Source organism: Geotrypetes seraphini, chromosome 3 (assembly GCF_902459505.1).
Source record: "Geotrypetes seraphini chromosome 3, aGeoSer1.1, whole genome shotgun sequence".
NCBI classification, from domain to species: Eukaryota; Metazoa; Chordata; class Amphibia; order Gymnophiona; family Dermophiidae; genus Geotrypetes; species Geotrypetes seraphini.
Genome location: NC_047086.1, coordinates 367,731,088 through 367,750,670, shown reverse-complemented (window position 1 = coordinate 367,750,670; position 19,583 = coordinate 367,731,088). Strand labels below are relative to the sequence as shown.

At 41.3% G+C, this 19,583-nt stretch overlaps 1 protein-coding gene across 4 annotated transcripts in view; it reads right to left on the bottom strand.

Annotated features, from left to right (window-relative positions):
* SLC8A1 (solute carrier family 8 member A1) overlaps nt 1-19,079 on the bottom strand; it is a 730,555-nt gene extending 711,476 nt beyond the window's left edge. For all 4 annotated transcript variants that reach the window (XM_033939138.1, XM_033939140.1, XM_033939139.1 and 1 more), the window contains exon 1: nt 18,977-19,079. The gene's annotated coding sequence lies outside the window, so the exon portion shown is untranslated. The remainder of the gene's footprint in view (nt 1-18,976) is intronic.
* Nucleotides 19,080-19,583: the final 504 nt, after the last annotated feature.

Here is a 19,583-nt window from a genome sequence, read left to right as displayed (position 1 = left end):
CTAGGATCTCACCATTAAGAGTGTAAGTCTTACATGGATTTTTGTTGATGTAGTATATCTAGATTTTCAGAAAGCTTTTGACAAAGTTCCTCATGAGAGGCTCCTGAAAAAATGAAAGAGTCATGGGATAGGAGGTAATGTTCAGTTGTGGATTAGGAATTGGTTATTGGACAGAAAACAGAGAGTAGGGATAAATGGTCATTTTTCTCAGTAGAGGAGAGTAAACAGTAGAGTGCCACAGGGATCCATACTGGGACTGGCGCTATTTATCTTATTTATAAATGATCTAGAAACTGGAACAAGTGAGGTGATTAAGTTTGCTGATGGCCTTAAACTGTTCAAAGTTGTTGAAACACATGCAGACTGAAAAATTGCAGGCAGGACTTAGGAAACAGAAACACTGGCCGTTCGAAGCACCATATTTGTTTGGCATTCTCTCTGTAATCCCCCTACCCTCTCCACCCCTTTGTATTTCCCTACATGATCAGCATGCACTGATTAACCCTTTTCGTCCTGTATGTCTGTCATAATTACAGTATAAACTCTTTCAAGCAGGGGCCACCTCTTGCATGTTTAATGTACAGTAGAGAATGACACGGTGACAAAATTCATCACTGTTCCCATCCCCGCGGATAACCGCGGGAAACCATCTTCATGTCATTCTTTAAAGAGAGAGGGAAGAATCAGAGTATGTATGGCCATAACCACTGACCCGCAAGCTTTGCTTTGAAGAATGCTGGTGTAGAAGGATTGAAGTTGAAATAGATACAAGAAAATGACATGGGATTATTTCCCGCGGTTATCCACGGGGACGGGAACGGTGATGAATTTTGTCACCGTGTCATTCTCTAATGTACAGCATTACGTGGGTCTGGTAGAACTATAGAAATAATAAATAGTAGTAGTAGCAGTGTGGACAAATGCAAAGTAATGCACATTGGGAAGAATAACCTACATCATAGTTATCGGATGTCAGAGTCCATAGGCAGCAGAATACTTTTTTGTTTGGGTGGAGCCTGAAAGTTCCACCCCAGACCCACCCAAGCTCCGCCTCAGACCCCACCCCCATAATAATAGTACTAATTGTAAATTCCATTTCTTCCATTCATTTTTCATATACACACAATATAATCTTATTAACAACACATAATTGTAACCACAAAATTAAACTACCAAAGCACATTCTTTTCCCCTCCCCCACTACATAGCATTTCTTCCTCTCTCCTCCATCCCCATGCACAACATATCCCTCTCTCTCACTCTCCACTCTTTCTCTCATTACCTCCCTTGCTGCAAAGGGAGTAGGGAAAGAGAGAGGCAGAGAGGGATCCAGGGTGCCTCTCTTTCACCCCCTCTACTGCCACATCCAATATTTCTTCCTCTCTTATCCCCTGGACTGAGTGCAGTATTTTTTATCCCTGCCCACCAGCCCCATGCCCATTTCTCCTTCACCATGCCACATCCCTCTTCAACACCATGCCACATCTCTTCCTCCATTTCCTCCACCACCATGTCCAACATTCCTCCCTCTTACATCCCTTTCCATCTGTCCCACTGTTCTGTTTCCACCACCAATCCAACATTTCCCCTCTCATCTTTCTCTATCTCACTCCTCTCCCACCACCATGTCCAACAATTCTCTCCCTTTCTATGCACAACAATTCTCCTCTTTCTTCCTTACCCCATGTATAGCATCTCTTTCCCTCTCACTCACACTCATTGTTAACAATTCTCCCTTTCTATTCCCTCCCCCAGCTCAACATCTCTTTCCCTCCCTCCTTCCATCCTATGTCCCATTTTATATCCCCTTCCTCCCTTCTGTGTCCCAAGTTCATGCCCCCTCCTTTCTTCCTTCCATGTCTCAATGCACCCCTCTCTTTTGTGCCCCAAGTTTATGCCCCCTCCCAAGGGTGTGTACCTGTGTTCTGGCTGGCTCAAGTAGGCATCCTCCTCCTTTCTTCCAGCTGCATTTCTTTCTTCACAAAGCCACAGGCAGAAGCAGCAAAGTATGGCCAGAGGTCCTGATGTACTGGTTGTGCAGCCTGCTACCAAAAGGTGTGCAGCTATGCAGCTTAGAGGGAACATTGCTTTATTCCTTTTCAATTTTTTTAATCTAATCAACTTTCTATCTCCTTCTCTCATCTCCAAGCTTTCACATTTCTCATTCTCCTATTCCCTTTTATCGGCTTCCCATTACCTCATTTCTCCCCTCATACTGTATACTCATTGTTCTGCTCACTCATCTCCTTGCCAACTCTCCCACATTGATCCACCATTTCTAGCATCTCCCCTCCTTGACGCTTACTCCTCCCTTGTAACTAATTTCCTTCCTCTCTCTCTCTCCCTCCAAGTCTAACATCTCTCCTTTCTGCCCTTCCACTCCCTCAAGTCTGACATCTCTCCTCCCTCCCCCCTTCTGGCCCTGAGTCCATATCACCTCCACCTTTCCCTATCCATCTCTCTTCTCTCTTCCTGACTCATCATCATTCTCCCTTTCCCTTCTTCTACCTCCTCTGAATCTCTTTCCCTGTCCCCATTTTGCCCTCTCCACCAAATCCATCTCTCCCTCTCCCCATTTTGCCCCTCCACATCCATCTCTCCCTTCCCCTTCTGCCATCTATCCCTCTCTCCCTTTCACCTCCTTCTACCATCTCTCCCTGACCCTCCTCTTCCTTCCCTCATGTCCATCTCTCCCTCTCTTGCTTCCTCTATCCTCCTCCAAATCCATCTCTCACTGTCCTCCTTCTCCCCTCTGCCATCCCCAAGTCCATCTCTGTCCCTCACAAATCTGACATCTTTCCATCCTCCTCCTTCCTTCCCTTACCCCATTCCTGAGTCTAATATATCTCCCTCCTTCCCTCATTTGAATCCAACATTTCTCCTTTCCCCCACTCCCTCCCCTAAGACCTATATCCCTCCATCTCTAACTTCTACCCCTCCCCTGAATCTGAAATATCTCAGGAGGGGCCTTATATCTAGGTGGCACGCCAGTGAAAGCAGCATCTTGCTGTCGGGTTGGCTCTCTCTGCCTTCCCCTCCCCCCACACATCTACCTTGAATTTCATGTAAAAGTTGCCAGGCAGTGGAACCGATTCACAGGATTGCCCTGCTGCCCGCCCCAGCAGAAACAGGAAATTGTTAAGGAAGGTGGGTGCAGTGGAGAGAAGACGCAGTGACAGGCATCAGGGCAATGCTATGAATCAGTTCCACTGTCCAGCAACTTTTAAAAAAAATTCAAGATAGACGCATGGGAGAAGGAGTAGATATCGGGGTAAGGATGTGGCAGATAGAGCCAACCAGAAGATAAGCTGGCCAGCAGTAAGATGCTGTTCCCATGAGAGTGCTGCTTGAGGCCGCTGACTCAGTCGATGTTTCTATCCCCCAAAGGATTCCCTTTGGCCCTGTTACTACTGACAGTTTTTGAGGAGGCCATGGCTTCTATAGCCCCCCTCCCCCCCCCCCGGTTCAGATGCCTATGCTAGGGTTCTCCTTGGGGGTCAGCACCCAAGAAAAAGATTTGAATGCCATTATAGACAATATGCCGAAAACTTCTGCTCAATGTGTAAGGTCGCCAAAAAAGCAAACAAGATGCTACGAATTATTCGAAAATGGATGGTAAACAAGACTAAGAATGTTATAATGCCTCTGTATCGCTCCATGATGCGACTTCACCTTGAGTATTGCATTCAATTCTGGTTGCCTTATCTAAAAAAAGATATAGCAGAACTAGAAAAGGTTCAGAGAGCAACCAAGATAATAAAGGGGATGGAATTCCTCTCGTATGAGGAAAGACTAAAGAGGTTAGGGCTCTTCAGCTTGGTAAAGAGATGGCTGAGAGAGATATGATTGAACTCTACAAAATCCTGAGTGGAGTAGAACGGATACAAGTGGATTGATTTTGTTACTCCTTCAAAAATTACAAACCAGGGGACACTCAATAGAAGAAAATATTTTTTCACTCGGAGAATAGTTAAGCTCTGGAACGTGTTGCCGGAAGATGTGGTAAGAGTGGTTAACGTAGCTGGTTTTAAAAAAGGTTTGGACAAGTTCCTGGAGGAAACATTCATACTCTGCTATTGAGACAGACATGGGGGGAAGTCACTGCTTGCTCTGGATTGGTAGCATGGTATATTGCTACTAAGTGGCTTTATGTCAGATACTTGTAACCTGCATTGGCCACCATGAAAGCAGGATACTGCGCTAGACGGACTATTGGTTTGACCCAGTAAAGCTATTCTTATATTCTCCTATGACATAATACATATTAAAATTTTCTTCTCAAAGTACTTATTCTAATTCAGCATTTATCCTTTCTATTTCCTATCCATCCTAGGAAAATCTTAAATCGCTGTACATCATTAACCAATCTTAATGGCCCAGGCAAATTATTCCATAATTGCACTCCAGCAACTGAGATAACAGTAGCCCTAGTGCTTGCATATTTCACTTGCTGTAATCCATCAACTGATAGGGGTATTGTCATTCCCAATCTCAAGGATCAGCAGGGCCGATATAAAGCCAGACGTTGTGACAAATGCCATGGAGTCTTTTGATAAATGGCCTGAAAAATCAATACCAGCACCTTAAATGTTATGCGTGCTTTAACAGGCAACCAATGCAGTTCCCGCAACAAAGGAGTAACTGAGAAGTCATTATTTAATTTTATATCTCCTGTTATTGGAATTCTTTCTCTCAGCAGCACAGGAATATAATAATTTTGTGTTTCAATGAGTGAAAATTTTGCCTATGTAGGAGCAAGAAATAAATATGTACTTTCCCCCAGAGTCTACAAAGTATCTGCGTCATGTGCATCGGAACAGGGGAGGCCATATTCTCCTTAAAGATTTGCGGTCGCCGGTTGGCTATGGTTCTACTCCTCCACCCACCTCCCCAGGCGCTGTGCTTTTAAATCTTCAGGAAGCTGTAGTGCAGCATCAATGAGCAGGCCTGCCCCATTTGACTTCTGGGAGCAGACGTGTTCGTTGATGGTGCATGGCCTCAGCCCAAAGATTTACAAGTACAGTGCCAGGATGAGCGGGTGGGGGAAATCGGGAGCTGGTGAGAGGTTGTGCAACAGGACTCCTCTGGGGGCCTAGGATGGAGTCCGTAGGTCCCCCCTCTCCCACCTCCCCCCGGCAAACAAAACAGCATTTTGCTACCTATGATCTGTGCCCATATTTGAGTGTAATCCTGAGATACACACACTCTAATTGATTAACCAGACAATTAACGTCAATAATTGGATGTTAAAAATAAATTATTGTTCATTGATATCAATGAGTGGTTGTCTGGCTGCACACTATTCTATAGAGGTGCCCAAATCTCATAGCATGTAACCCAAAAGGAGGCATGACCATGAAATCGGCATGGGCGGGTCAGAGAGATTCTCAAAAGTTGCATGCAGTGTTGTAGAATTCTAGGGATCCGCACCCAACTTCCGTGCCAGGATTTACATCAGGTTTCAACTGGCGTAAGTGCTCTGGGAATCCCCACTAGGTGCTATGCTATAAAGCAGTGGTCTCAAACTCAAACCCTTTGCAGGGCCACATTTTGGATTTATAGGTACTTGGAGGGCTGCAGAAAAAATAGTTAATGTCTTATTAAAGAAATAACAATTTTGCATGAGGTAAAACTCTTTATAGTTTATAAATCTTTCCTTTTGGCTAAGTCTTAATAATACTATTGTCATTTATAGCTAAAGAGACATATGATCAAGAAACTGTTTTATTTTACTTTTGTGATTATGATAAACATACCGAGGGCCTCAAAATAGTACCTGGCGGGCCGCATATGGCCCCCGGGCCGCAAGTTTGAGACCACTGCTATAAAGTATGCTCAACCCAGAACATCCTTTGTAGAATAGAGCTGAGTGCTGATTTTTCCCAGTGCCTGCTTTTCAGCACCATTTACTGAACCTGACCCTTTCTGTATCAGCTCTGTTTCTGGTACTTTCCTGTATTTCTCTCTTTTCCCCATTAACATATTAGATGGCTTTTCTTACTCTTCTTTCCCCCCCCCCATCCAAAGAACTTTATCTCCCCTTCCTTATGCATTTGAGCTCCCTTCTCCTCCATTTCAATCAGCCTGCCTCCAACCATCCCACTTTCCCATCCGGACCCTCTTTCCTCTCATTTCTCCATCAGAAGCCTCTCTTCCCTACCTCAGTATGCCCTCCTTTTCTTATTCTCTATCAGTATTCCTTCCTCTCCCCTCCATTCTAATCAGTGCATAATCCTGTCCCCGTTCCTCTTCAGCTCACTTTCCCTCCTTCTCTCATTGCTGTTTTCCTCTTAAATCCCCTTATACCTCCCTTTTCTCCTCAGGGTTCCTGGTCCCTTCCATGTCTAAGCAGCCCTTTCCTGCATCAGATCTACCGTCCCACTGTACAATGGTGTAGTAAGGGGGGCTGCAGACCGCCCCAGGCACCAAGTCGGTTGGGGCACTGGCTCCTCTTTGCCGTGCACTGCCATGCTCGTGACATCCCTCTCCCCACCCCGTACCTCTGTATTATATTCGCTAGCGCGAGCAACTTCTGCCTATTGCTCGCACCCTACCTGGCTCCCCTCTGAATCACTTCCAAGTCATGGAACCATTGATGGATGCCTGGTCGAACTGTCAATCACATGGCACATCTCAGTGGTTTTGTGTTTCCCTCCATCAGTCTGGTTCCTGCACTCAGTGGATTAATTTAGAATAATTAATTATATTAATTAATTGGAATAATTAATTGGATTAATTTAGAATAATTAAAAGTCATGGAATCAAGTATGTACAAACTTATTTGCATATACTGTATAATTACATCATTTCTTATAGTGTTACTGTTGCTGTTTCCTTTTCTAATGCAATCGTAGCAGTACTACAAGCTCCACAACTATGGAGATGGTGCGGTATACAAACCCAAGGTTTAGTTTAGTTTAGTTTAGTTTACTACCCTCAACAGCAAACAAAAGCAACAAATAGTGCTCAGTACTGTAATTCTCTGCTTCTCATTCTGGACTAAGACTGGCATGGCATCTGACTGTAGGGTACAGATATATTGGACTGTGTTTGATACTGGCTTCTCTAGCCCATGCATTTTCCTTCCTCTTCCTCTTCTTTTTTTTATTCCTTTTTGTAATATTTTGATACGGTATTGTCAAGGACTCTGAACAGGGTGAATGGCTGGAATATTTCTGGATCAATAATAATAATAATAATTTTATTTTTATATACTGCCTAGCCAGCAGTTCATAGCGGTTTACACAATAGGTACTCAGCATACACTAATAATAACATCATACATAATAAAATTCTAAATAACTAATACAAGCAATAAAAGTAATGAATAAGGAAAATGCAATAAAAACTAAAATAAAAAGATCATAAAGTATATTATTACTACATGATAATATAAAAATCAATAATGTATGTTATATTGTTTAAATAAGTGGGTTTTAAGATTTTTTTGAAATTGATAGTAAGTAAGAAATGGAGAAACAAGAAGATTCAAACATGAATTCATTAATCCTGCTTGGCATGCTAAGGTCCTATTGAAAATTTTTTTTGTAACAATATGCATTTGCTGAAGGAAAATAAAACCAACCAGATCTACGAATATTTTTCTTAGAAATAAAAAAACTAAAATGAGAAACAAGGTAAGCCGGTGCTAAGCCAAATAAAACTTTAAAACAAAATGCATCCGTATTTAAATAGTACTCTAGCCTGTCTTAAAATTGCTCCCACTTTCCAAGTTTCCAAGTTTATTAAAAATTTGTTATCTCGCCTTATTATGAGCATGAAGACCCACAATGCATGTACATTTATCCATGAAGAAGCAGCAGGACTCAGAGACAGGGTTAGGTTAGGAGAAAGAACAAAGCTCTGATTCTATAAAGTCTGCCTAAAGTTAGGTGTTGAGATTGGCGCCTATCTTGAGCAAAAGGCTTAATCGGCGCCAATATTGGCATTCAGATTTACTTGTTTATTCAGAAAATAGCTGATGGGAATAACAAAGTGTAATAAACATTTGTTGGAATGCCCTGAATCCGGCCCTGACACAGCGATTTTTTGACAGATTCGTGAAACGCTGGCCGCGTTGACATATGTGGGAGGCATTCATACCACTGTGAAGCTAAGTTACCATTACAGTACTGTTTTCAGTGAATATAGAGTTGTGCTTGAAAATCTATAAAAAAGAAAAAAATCCATAAAAATGATTTAGAATATAAGCTAAGTTTTAATGAACACTAAGTTAATAATTTATTATGAAAAAATAAGATTTAAGCTTTTTTGAAATTAAGTTAAAAAGACGGGTTTTTGCTGGCCGATGACTGGAGCAAGGAGCGTGACAACTACGCCGATCAATTTGATCAATTCAGCCAATGACTGTGCGTAGGCTCCATATCTGAGGCCTTTTCCCGTTGTAATTTAAATTAAAAGTTAAAAAATGAGTGCACTTCTCTGAATAAGTAATAGTGGAATTTTTTCTAACATAATTGGAGATGCCCAAATGTTATGATGCTCAGCATCACCTCAGGATGCTTAGGCAATGCTAAGCATGAGTTTATATTGGGCACTTAAGTTTAGAATCTGTGTTGATATTGGCAACTAACTTTAGGCAGGTTTTATAGAATCAGGTCCCAATTGTGTAGCTCTACATTATCAAAATCTGTAGGTTGTTTTTCTTGGAAAAGGTATCTAAGGTATACCATAAGCAGGTATCAATCACTGTTTCCTCTAAGCTGAGCTGCCAGTGGGTGGTGCTGTTTCACTATCACATTTTCAGTATGGAGGGACAGACAAGCTCTGCAGAACTCCAGCCACTGAAAACGCAATACTGAAACACCACCCCTTCTGGCAGCAATGCAGTTGGAGGACTCCCACTCAGAGAGAACAGCAGTATCAATCTTTCGGGGGGCTCTTTCCTTGGCAGTTTTATAAGGGTAAGTGCATGCATATCTTTTTCTTTTTTTTTTTTTTGAGAACTAGTACAAAGTCTGCATTAAACAGTCTCACAGATTTCCCACCTGCTGCATAGGTTTGAAAATTGCTCCATTAATACTTAGGTTTCACAGCCTATCCTAAATAGGAGGCCAATATTTGAACAATATTTACTTGGGTAAATTGGCCGTTTGAAAGTTGCACTCACTCATTCTGGCTAACAGTCCACTTAGATTTATTTTTATAAGATTCATGATATGACAGAAATAAATTGAAACTTGAATCCCTGCATTTGGGGGGGGGGGAAGGGAGTGTGAGGGAGGACCAAGAAAAATATAAAAAGAAACCTTAGAATCAAGGGTTAACAAACACAACATTCCCAAAACGACAAGAGTTCAGAAGAAGAACTGTATTTGGCCAGATTTAGGGGTGGAGGTGTTTCTGGGGATATGTAGAAGAAGGATTGGAAAACATGCACAGAGTGAATCTCTTCATAAAGGCGGTTAATAAATCCCAAATAAATCAAATAAAATAAAAATAGATGGAGTTTTCCAAAAGGTTCTAAGTTGGCTTGTCTATGCTAATTTCTTTTGATGTTCAGTGTGACCTTGGGCAATTGGTTGCCAATGGAGGTGCGGGCGATGTTCAAGTTTGGTTGCTTTTGCTTCAAGGTTCTGTTTGGTCTATCTCCCTAATATATAATTGAGCTCTTCTCTTTTGCAACCAATAAACACAGGAGAAATTGGCATTTGAATTTTGTTTTTCCATCTGTTAGAGGCTGCATATTTAAAAAAAAAAAAAAAAAAACATCATCAATATCTTCTGTCATATCAAGCAGCATTATGGGGTAAGGACCTGGAATATCTGATTATGCTTTCTGATTCCTACGTGGAATTTAGGAGACATTTAAAGACATATTTGTTCTTGAAACATTTAGGCAACTAACTGGCATGGATATTGTAATGAACCATCTAGATCAGTGTTTTTCAACCTTTTTACACCCGTGGACCGGTGGAAATAAACAAATTATTTGGTGGACCGGCAAACTACTAGGACTAAAATTAAAAAACTCTGTTTACGCCCCATCTCCACGAGCTCGGTCCCTGCAAACCATCTGATACCATCTGCACAAGCCACAGTTATGATTTTATATTGAACGTATTTTATTAAAGTATAAAAAGAAACATTATTCTGAACAGTTGTGATTTTATAAAAACAAATATACAGAGCATGGACCAACAAAACCCCTGTCTCCCCTCCCCTTCACATATATCCCCTCTACTATCAAGAAAACTGAACAAGCCAAGTTATTATTTTTTCTGTTGTTTAAGATTATGGAATATTTATATCTCCTACCTTATGTTTTTTCCTTGACTGTTCTGCTCTTTTAAATATTTTGTTGTTTATTCCCCTCTTCCCTTTTTGCTTGTCTGTTAAGTTTGTTAGTCCTTTTTGGACTTAATTTTTTGTTAAGTATTGTATTACTCCCTAAATACTGTAATTTTATTGCTATGTTCATCGCTTTGAAATATGATTAAACGATTAATCAAAAACATTATTAAACATGAAACTTGAATGCTACATAGAAATATCATGCTAAAAGAATACTGCAGTCCCCAGTTATGTCTCTAGCAGGATATATATTTCAAATCTGATATATTCTAATGACAAAATAGAAATAAAATTATTTTTTTCTACCTTTTGTTGTCTCTGGTTTCTGCTTTCATCTTCTTTTCACTCTTTTCCTTCCAGCGTCTGCCCTGTCTCTTCAATCCAGCATCTGCGCTCTCCCCCTTCCATATGTACCTGACTTCTTTCTATGCCCCTCTCCCCTGTCCATCCAGCCTGTGCCTCCTCTCTCCTTTTTACATCATTCATTCCAGCTTCACTGCCTTCTTCATTTTTATCTCTCCTACACCAGATTTAGCATCTTTATCCCTCTCTCATTTCTCTGCTTACCCCCTTTCCAGCATCAATGTCTCTCTACTTTCTCATTCCTCTCTCTCCCCTTTCCCTCATCTGATCTCTCCATTCCACCCTGACTCCCTTCCCCTCCTGTAATCTCCCTGCCAGCTGTTTCCTTCCTTTTTTCTTTCTCCATTCCCTCCTTCCTTTTTTCTTTCGCCCTTCCCTCCTCCCTCTATCCAACATTAACCCTCTTCCCATCCCTTCCTCTCCTCCCCTCCCAGCAGCATCTCTCCTTCTTCTCCCTTCCCTTCTCCCTCTATCCAACATTAACACTCTTCCCATCCCTTTCCCTCCTCACCTCACAGCAGCATCTCTCCTTCTAACTCCCTCCAAGTCCAGTAACAGCTCTCCCTTTATCCAGCAGCTTCCCAGCCTCCTACAGTGGCTTCCTCCCCTTCCAGCAGCTCTCAGTACTTGCCTGCAGGAAGTTGCCGGTAAATCACTGCCCTGGCAAGCAGGAGAGCTGGTGGGAGGGGAGACAGCCACTGTGAAGGCTCCCCAGGATCTTGCTTGCACACGCTGACCATCTCCCTCCACCTGCACCTGTAGCTGCTCTTCAACAACTCGGCAGGGGCGGCGATCAAAACAGGCTGCCAATGTCGGGACCTTCACTCTCTGAGTCCCCCCTATTTTGTTTCAACTTCCTGTTTCCTAACAGGCGAGACTCACAGAGGGAAGGCCCCGACGTCGGCAGCCTGTCTTGATCGCCTGAGGCTGGGAGGAACAGCAGTCAGCAGGAACCGCAGTCGGGAGGAACCGCAGTCGGCAGGAAATTTAACTGCCGACTTGATCTCGTCGGCCCTGTGCGGACCGGCAGAAATTTTCTGTGGACCGGCACCAGTCCGCGGACCGGTGGTTGAAGAACAGTGATCTAGATCTTTATAATATTATTTCTAATTACTTAGGGCTAGATTCACAAAGCCCACCGATTAACTTCCGACCACTTAATGACCCCTTTGCGACCCGATTTCCCTCTGACCTGATTCATTAACCTCTGTTCCAAATGCAGGCAGACAGGCAGTGATTCAATAAAAAAAAAAAGAGGGACACCGACTGGGCTGACAGATCAAAACTGCTGAGGACCAGTCGCTCAGGTCCCTTCCGACTGCCCTGCCTTCTGCTGCCCTGCTCTCTGCCCTGATCCTGCTTCTCTGTCAGCCTCAATCCTGCTTCTCTGCAAGCCCCGATCTCCTGCTTCTCTGCAAGCTCCGAATCTCTCCCTGAATCTCTCCTGCCCTTCCCCGCAGTGCAAGCCCGTGGTTTTAACCACGGACTTGCAAAGAAAAAAAAAAGTAGTGCTATGCCGGGCATGGAGAGTAAAAACAAAACAAAAAAAAAGGTCGCTCTTTAAGTATCTCTTGCATGAGGGCGATTCGTGAATCAGCTCCCCGGACACGGATTGGATCGGATCCGATCTGTGCCCTTAGTGAATCTAGCCCTTGGTTATCTAATTTCTTCTCTTAATTGTAATTTTTTAATTTTTTGTAAACCGCATACAACTTTACGGCCCTGCGGTATATAAATTTATTATTATTATTAATCCTTCTCTGTTCCAGGTATATTAGATAGATTGTGAGCCCACCAGAACAGATAGGGAAAATGCTTGAAGTCCCTGTTTGTAAACCGCTTTGAGCATGGTTGTAAAACTACAAAAAGGCCATATATAAGTCCCAATCCCTTTTCCCTGTTCCCTCTCAGACTATTATGGGAGAGCCTGGTGTTGTAGCTTAGGGCTCCTTTTATCAAGCTGCGCTAGCAGGGTTAGCGCGTGTGACTTTTAATCACGTGCTAACCCCCGCGCTGGCCAAAAAACTACCTCCTGCTCAAGGCAGGCGTTAGCGGCTAGCACGGCCGGCGGTTTGACGCGGCTTGATAAAAGGAGCCCTTAGTGTAGCTCAAAGAAGGGATGAATCTAAGAGATGCACAGAGATATCCGCTCACCAGATTACTACGTCCAGAGGGGACAGCTACAGCAAAGATACTTTCAATTTCCTTAAACTGTTTTAATAAGTTTTAATATTTCCATTCATTTCAGCAAAGAAGTGATTAGTTTGTTATGTATTATTATTATTATTATTAGGTTCTTATATCCCGCCATACCCAAAGAGTTCTAGGCGGTTTACATTCGTTACATTAGGATCCGGTCTGAACCCGGATTTACAAAAATTTTATCGGAATTGCAGGTAGCGCGGAAGGAGGCACAGGTTTATCATAGTTGGGTTAGAAGATAAAATGGAGGGAGTGGGAAACCAGAAGAGGGGGGGGGAGAGGGAGGTGGGGGTGGGGGGGTTGGAGTGTATGCGGGGAGTAAGGACTAATGGTCTTGTTCGCGGAAGAGGTGTGTTTTGAGAAGTTTTCTGAAGTCTAGGTAGGTCGGGGCCTCTAGCATCATTTGGGCTAGCCAAGGGTTCAGCTTGGCCGCCTGGAAGGCGAAGGTTTTGTCAATGAATCTTTTGAGCTGGCATGATTTTATGGAGGGGAAGGTAAACAACTGGATTCTGCGGGATTTCTTGTTGGTGCAATACATATTGAAATGTGGGGAGAGGTATTTTGGTGAGAGACCAAATACTGTCTTGAACAGAATTATAAACTTTCTGTCCAGGGAGGCTTAATGTGGGATACAGAGCATACAACAAATTAACACTGAATGCATTGATAAGGCCTACAATAGCCATGGAAAACAAGGTAAGGAGAGCAAGTGGGAACCTTTTTGGGGAACTATTTTATAAAAATGCATAGGTTCCTATGTGCTTGTTATAAATTTCCCCATGGAAGCTACAGAAATGGATTCTATAATAGAGGCAATATAAAATTATACATGCACAGTATAGAACAGTGTCTCACAAACTTTTCCAAGCAGCGGCACACTAAACTCGGGGCCACGGCTGGAGGGTCTCCGCACATGCGCAGATGTCATTGTGATTACATCACATGCCTATGGGGCCCTGAGCTTGTTAACCTTAAATTGACTATGCCCATGGGGAGGTATGGAGAGCAGGAGAGGCGCCTTCGAGGAGGAGAAGCGCCAGCTGACTCGCCTACACAAAATGCCTCTTGTGGCACACCCAAAATGTGTGCCACGGCACACAGTTTGTGATATACCAGTATAGAAAAACAAGTGTATTTTATAAAGAATATGTAGAAATTGCAACTCTACCCAAGTTATACCTAAAATCCACCTTTACTCAATTCATTCATTCCATTGGATGTATTTGTACAAGGGCTAAATCAAAAAAGCAGAATAAAGCATTCAAAAAATATACTTGTAGAGGGATTCCGTGGAATCCAAAGACAGTGGAGAAAAACGCCAATCCTTTGGACATTCCAACTTCAAATATAAATTTGAAGACGAAGATACATCCCTGGCCACAAAAAACTCCACCATCTTTGGTTCTTTACTATTATCAAAAAATTCCAGGATATCAAATCATTTAAATATTCTTGTAAACAGGCTCAAAGTATAGTAAAGAATGAAAGCAGAACTTATCTTCAACAGATGTCTCCTCAATACAGGACCTCGTAAGGGAAAAAAAATAGAGATACCAAAGTTTTCTTATCACGCAGAATGCGTTCACTTCTGGGATTTGCTTAGCCAGAATTAAAGAGCCCCAGAGTGTTGCTATGGAATCTCTTCTCTCTTAAACAAAATCCAAATATACAGTAGAAATAATCAAAACCATCAAATAGTTTTTAAGCGGTACGATGACCTCCTTTCCCAGCCAATGAAAGTTATGTTGTAGGAAACAACTAGGTTGGGAGCTTTTTCCCATAGACCAAAAAAATGGTCCCCAACTGGATATTCCACCAAGAAACCTCATTCGCTGATGTATAACCCCTGAATTATTTTTATCACGGGTATCATTAATAACACTTCCTGTAATGAGCACTAGTTCCTTTTTGATGTGTGTGACAGCCAATTAACCCTGCTCATTCTTTAATGCATGGAATATTAGAATTAATATTTTGCATGCTCCTCTTGCTGCCAGTAGAAGCCAGTATAGCACCTGAAATAGACACAAAGCTCCCACTCCACATGGCCTCCACAATACCACTTTTACTGCCAAATTCTAAATCAACTGCCATTTTATGTAATCGCTCTGCTAGTAATCCAAAATAAAAGGGCGTTACAGTGGTCAGTTTGAGAGGTGGGAAGGACCCTAGCAAATTGCTCACTGGCCCCCCTTTACACAACTGCAATCCTACCATCTGCTAAAAAAACAAAACAAGAGGATCGGCAAGAATCCCAGAGAATGCTTTCTGTGTTACATTTCCAGGTTGTGGTGGAGAGTATTGTGTTGACACATTTGGGTCATTGTAATGCGCTATATGCATGTCTTGTGCAATCTTGCCTCAGCGCTTTACAGTTGGTGCAAAATTCGGCTGCCCGTACGGTAGCTGGAACTACCGTATTTGCTTTGAGCATGATACTCCAATATTATCATGTTAAGTTTAAGTTGCTGATTTTGATTTTTAAGTCGTCGTTTGCCCCAGTATTTTTGATGTGTCCATGTTTTATCAGCCTCCCCGAACTTTGTGCTCGGAATGAGGTAATTAGAGGTAATTATGAGCAATGCTGTATTTTCAGAGGACCGATGCTATGGAATCAGCTGCCCAATTATTTGAGAAATATTATAGCACTTTCTTTGTTTAAGAAGAAATTAAAGACGCCTCTGCTTATTCAAGATTTTTTTGTCTCAAATTATTTATGGACTAAGGGCTCCTTTAACTAAACTGCAGTAGAGCTTTTGCTGTGGGCCAGTAAAGTAAACGGTCTAACACTCATTCAATGCCTATGAGCATCAGAGCATTTACCATGCTGGCCCGCCGTAATAAGCTCTACCATGGTTTAGTAAAAGCTGATTTAAGATTCTTTCAGAGGTGTGTTTTCTGTCCTCATATTATGTTTGTTTTGTTGTAATTCATCTAGTAATAAGTGGACTAGAAGTGTTTTAAATAAATAAGGAAAATACAGATTTAGACAATGGAATGTTTCGCTGGGTATTGTATATCATACCAAAGAAATGTTTCAGATATCATATTATCCTTATTGGAGAAGTTCTTCAGGAAAGTTAATGTTGTATGGGAGGATTTTTATTGGAAAATTTAAAGGAGTTTGTCAATGTGTAGAGGCCTGACTGAAAATCCTCCATCCCATCAGGAGTCAGAACTCAGCTAGGATGCCAAATGAGCCTCCCTCATCATAAGGAAACTTTAGGAGAGGACTTTCCAGCCAGTGGTGTAGCAAGGGAAGTTGGTACCCAGGGCGATGGTACCTGGCATCGCTGTGCTGTGCATTCCCCCACTTTTTCCTGCCCCCCCCCACTCTTCCCCGCTGCTTGGGCACCCCCCAACTCTTCCCCATTGCTTGAGTGCCCCCTCTTGAAATGTTCGGTGCAAGCAAGATCTTCCTTACACTGCTCAAGCCAGTGTTGGCTTCCTTCTCACATCATGTCCTCGTCCCATGACCAGGAAGTGACATCGTAAGGGAGTTGATGTCAGCGTAAGCAGCAAGTAGAAGATGCTGCTCAAGCCAGCAAACATTTAAAGATGTATGCAGGGGGGCAGACAGGAGGAGAGGTGACAGTGTCCCCTGTGAAGACAGTGCCCAGATCGGTCCGCCCCTGGCCTCCTTACTACTACTAGTTGCCAATGGAAGCAAGAGTACTTTTCAAATTTACTTGTATTTGCTATAAGATGTTATTTGGATTAGCTCCGCTATATCGCCTTTCAACTAAGCCTACTTGGCATACTGGTTTATTTACTTTTCCTAATCCCCAAAATTGGCGTTATAAAAAATATCTTGATCGATCTTTGGCTTATCAAGCAGGTAAAGTTCAAGTATGGTTAGATGACCCGATTCAACAATCTGCATCTTATTGCACCTTTAGAAAATTGGTTAAGACCTATTTGTTCAAAAAATTTGTTACTTGATTGATGACTATGTCATTGTTTCTTATTGTATTTTTCACTATTGAAATATTGTACTGCTTTTCTGTATCATTTTTATTCTGTGAACCGCCTAGAACTTTTTGGGTGTTGGCAGTATAGAAAAATAAAATTATTATTATTATTATTACTACACTGTTTCCAGTACTTAAGCTCTCATGGATTGTTCAGATTTTCAATATATCCACAATAAAATGCTTGAAACATTCTGGACTAATCATATGTAGCCTATTATATTTCTATTTAATGAAAAATCAGACAATAAGCCAGCTCATGAGATTTACATTTGATATGTACATTATAGCATATATCCAATTATATTTACAAGGGGCTGCTGAAAAGTTCTCAGCCCAGCCAAGAAGAGAATGATACGAGCCATGAAACTTACAAGTTAGTCTATACTTTTCTTAACACTTTGGACTCCTTTTAAGAAGATGCGTTAGGGCCTTAATGCGCGGAATAATGCACACTAAAATGCCGTGCACGCTAGCCACTACTGCCTCCTCTTGAGCAGGCGGTAGTTTTTCGGGTAGCGCGTGCTATAGCATGCGCTAATCCGGTGCATGCGCTAAAAATGCTAGCGCACCTTTGTAAAAGGAACCCTTTGTGTTTCAATGATATCAGATTTCAGGTTTATTTAAAAATATGATATACCGCCTTATCAAAAATTCAAAGCGGTATTACATAATATAAAAGCAGAGTATAATAAAAATGTACATTAAAAACAAATTACAAACAATGCTACAAAAAATCAAACGCACTGGCTAACATAAACTTACCGATACAAGATGGAGAAGGGCAGAAATACAATTTGTATAAAGAGAAAGAGAGGGGAAGAGGGATCAAGACAAAAGAAAGGGGAACAAAGTATAAAAAGTCTAGAATTATGTAAAATAAGCTAAAATGATTAAAAAATGGCAAGGAACAGATTTCCATTACCGAAAAGTGTGGAATAACTTGTAAGTTTCATGACTCCACATCATTCTCTTGGCTGGGCTGAGGACTTTTCAGCAGCCCCTCATATATCACATATAAATATAGATAAATCTGTCTCGCAGTCATCTGTTCTGTCTCTCAACAGTGTTATATTTAATGCTTGTTACTCTTTTTTGTATTATACATGTAATATCTCCTAACTTATTTTTAAAGAATTTTAATGCATGAGATATACTGTAATTTGCAATATATACCTCATTGCAAGAGAAAACCCTTTCAACACAGGAATAAAAGCCATGTAATTGCCATAGAAGGCCTAGTGTAAAACCTATTTAATGCAAAGCTATCGGAAGCTATAACATTAATTTCCCTTTAAAGTACGTAACTTATATTAGTGTTGTTGGCCAGATGGTCCCAGGATACAAATTTAAATTACAAAAATGTCCAGAAACAGCAACAATTTTTTTTAGGAATTATAACCTTATGTTGGCACTCAAAATTGTTTAAAACCGATAACAATAGCTCAGTAGACCCTGCTTCTTTCTGCATTTTAAGTTTTTGAAATCAAAGTGTGGGGACTGAAGATGCACGTGAAACCACTAGGGCATAACCACAATTTGTCAGAGGAAGAAATGGTTGTAAGCAGCCAAGGATGCAAGACCTTTCCTAGGTTCAGCTCATATTGCTAGGTGCAATTATTTAAAGAAATGGGAGCTGAACAAGACACAAACACTACTCCAATGTGAATGAAAGTGGTATAAGGACACAATAGCATATTTAGGAATGGCCCTATTGAATATTAGTTATTCCCAAGATCCATGACGGTGCATTTATGCAGCCAGGTGATGCTGTTCTAATTGTCCAGAATATTGGCTCAGATGCTTTTTCTTTGGAGCTGAAGTTTCTCTGTCTTCCTGGCTTTGCCTAGTGGACATTTTCTGTTAAGTAAAACTATATGGTTCATACTCAGACAGACAGCTTTTCAAGTTCAAGTTTATTTTAAAATTTGATTTTATCGCAATATCATATTCCAATGCGATTTACAAATAATAATAAAAGCAGAGTAAAAAAAACAAACAAACCCCCCCCCCCCCCACACACATATTTTAAAGCTATGACACTTCCTGCTAATCTTTCTACAAGTCAGAAGCATAGCATCCATGTTTGTGTTTGGAAGAAAGTTTTTAAATTGGTATTTTCTTACCTCTGTTGAAATCCCAGCGGCTCCGTATCGGGCTAAATGAAAAAGTACTGCAAACAATGGCTTCTCTAAATTTACCAGGAAGAAAAGACCTGGGATGCTTGTTCTTTAAGTGTCTCTAAACATGGTTTGCATAGCTAGATCTCAGCTTATCTATGCTTTTCTGCTTTTGCTTCCATACATGGATCTGTTCCCAAGAGTGACTCCAAGCTGTCGAAAAGAAGCTATCTGGCAGCTTTCAGCTTCAACCAACACATGAATGATAAAAGAAAGAAGAAAAAAAATCCTACTGCCTGGCATCTCTTTTGCCTGCCACAACTCCATTTTTCAAATGAACTTTCTGATGACATATTATTTTCTCAATGCCTGCAGAAAAAAAACACAAAAACCTTAATAAAGAAATATACACAAAATGGCATGATAAATTTGAGCTTATATTAGTGTATAGTTATGCAGAATTGATCCTTCTTTTTAAAGCAGATCGAATGTTTGCTCATAGCTATACAAAATAGTTCATACAAATAGTTGAAGTGCGGTGAATGTGGAAATTCATTAATAATAAATATTGGAGTATATATTTTCACATGGTCCTCAGGAATATTCTTTCTCT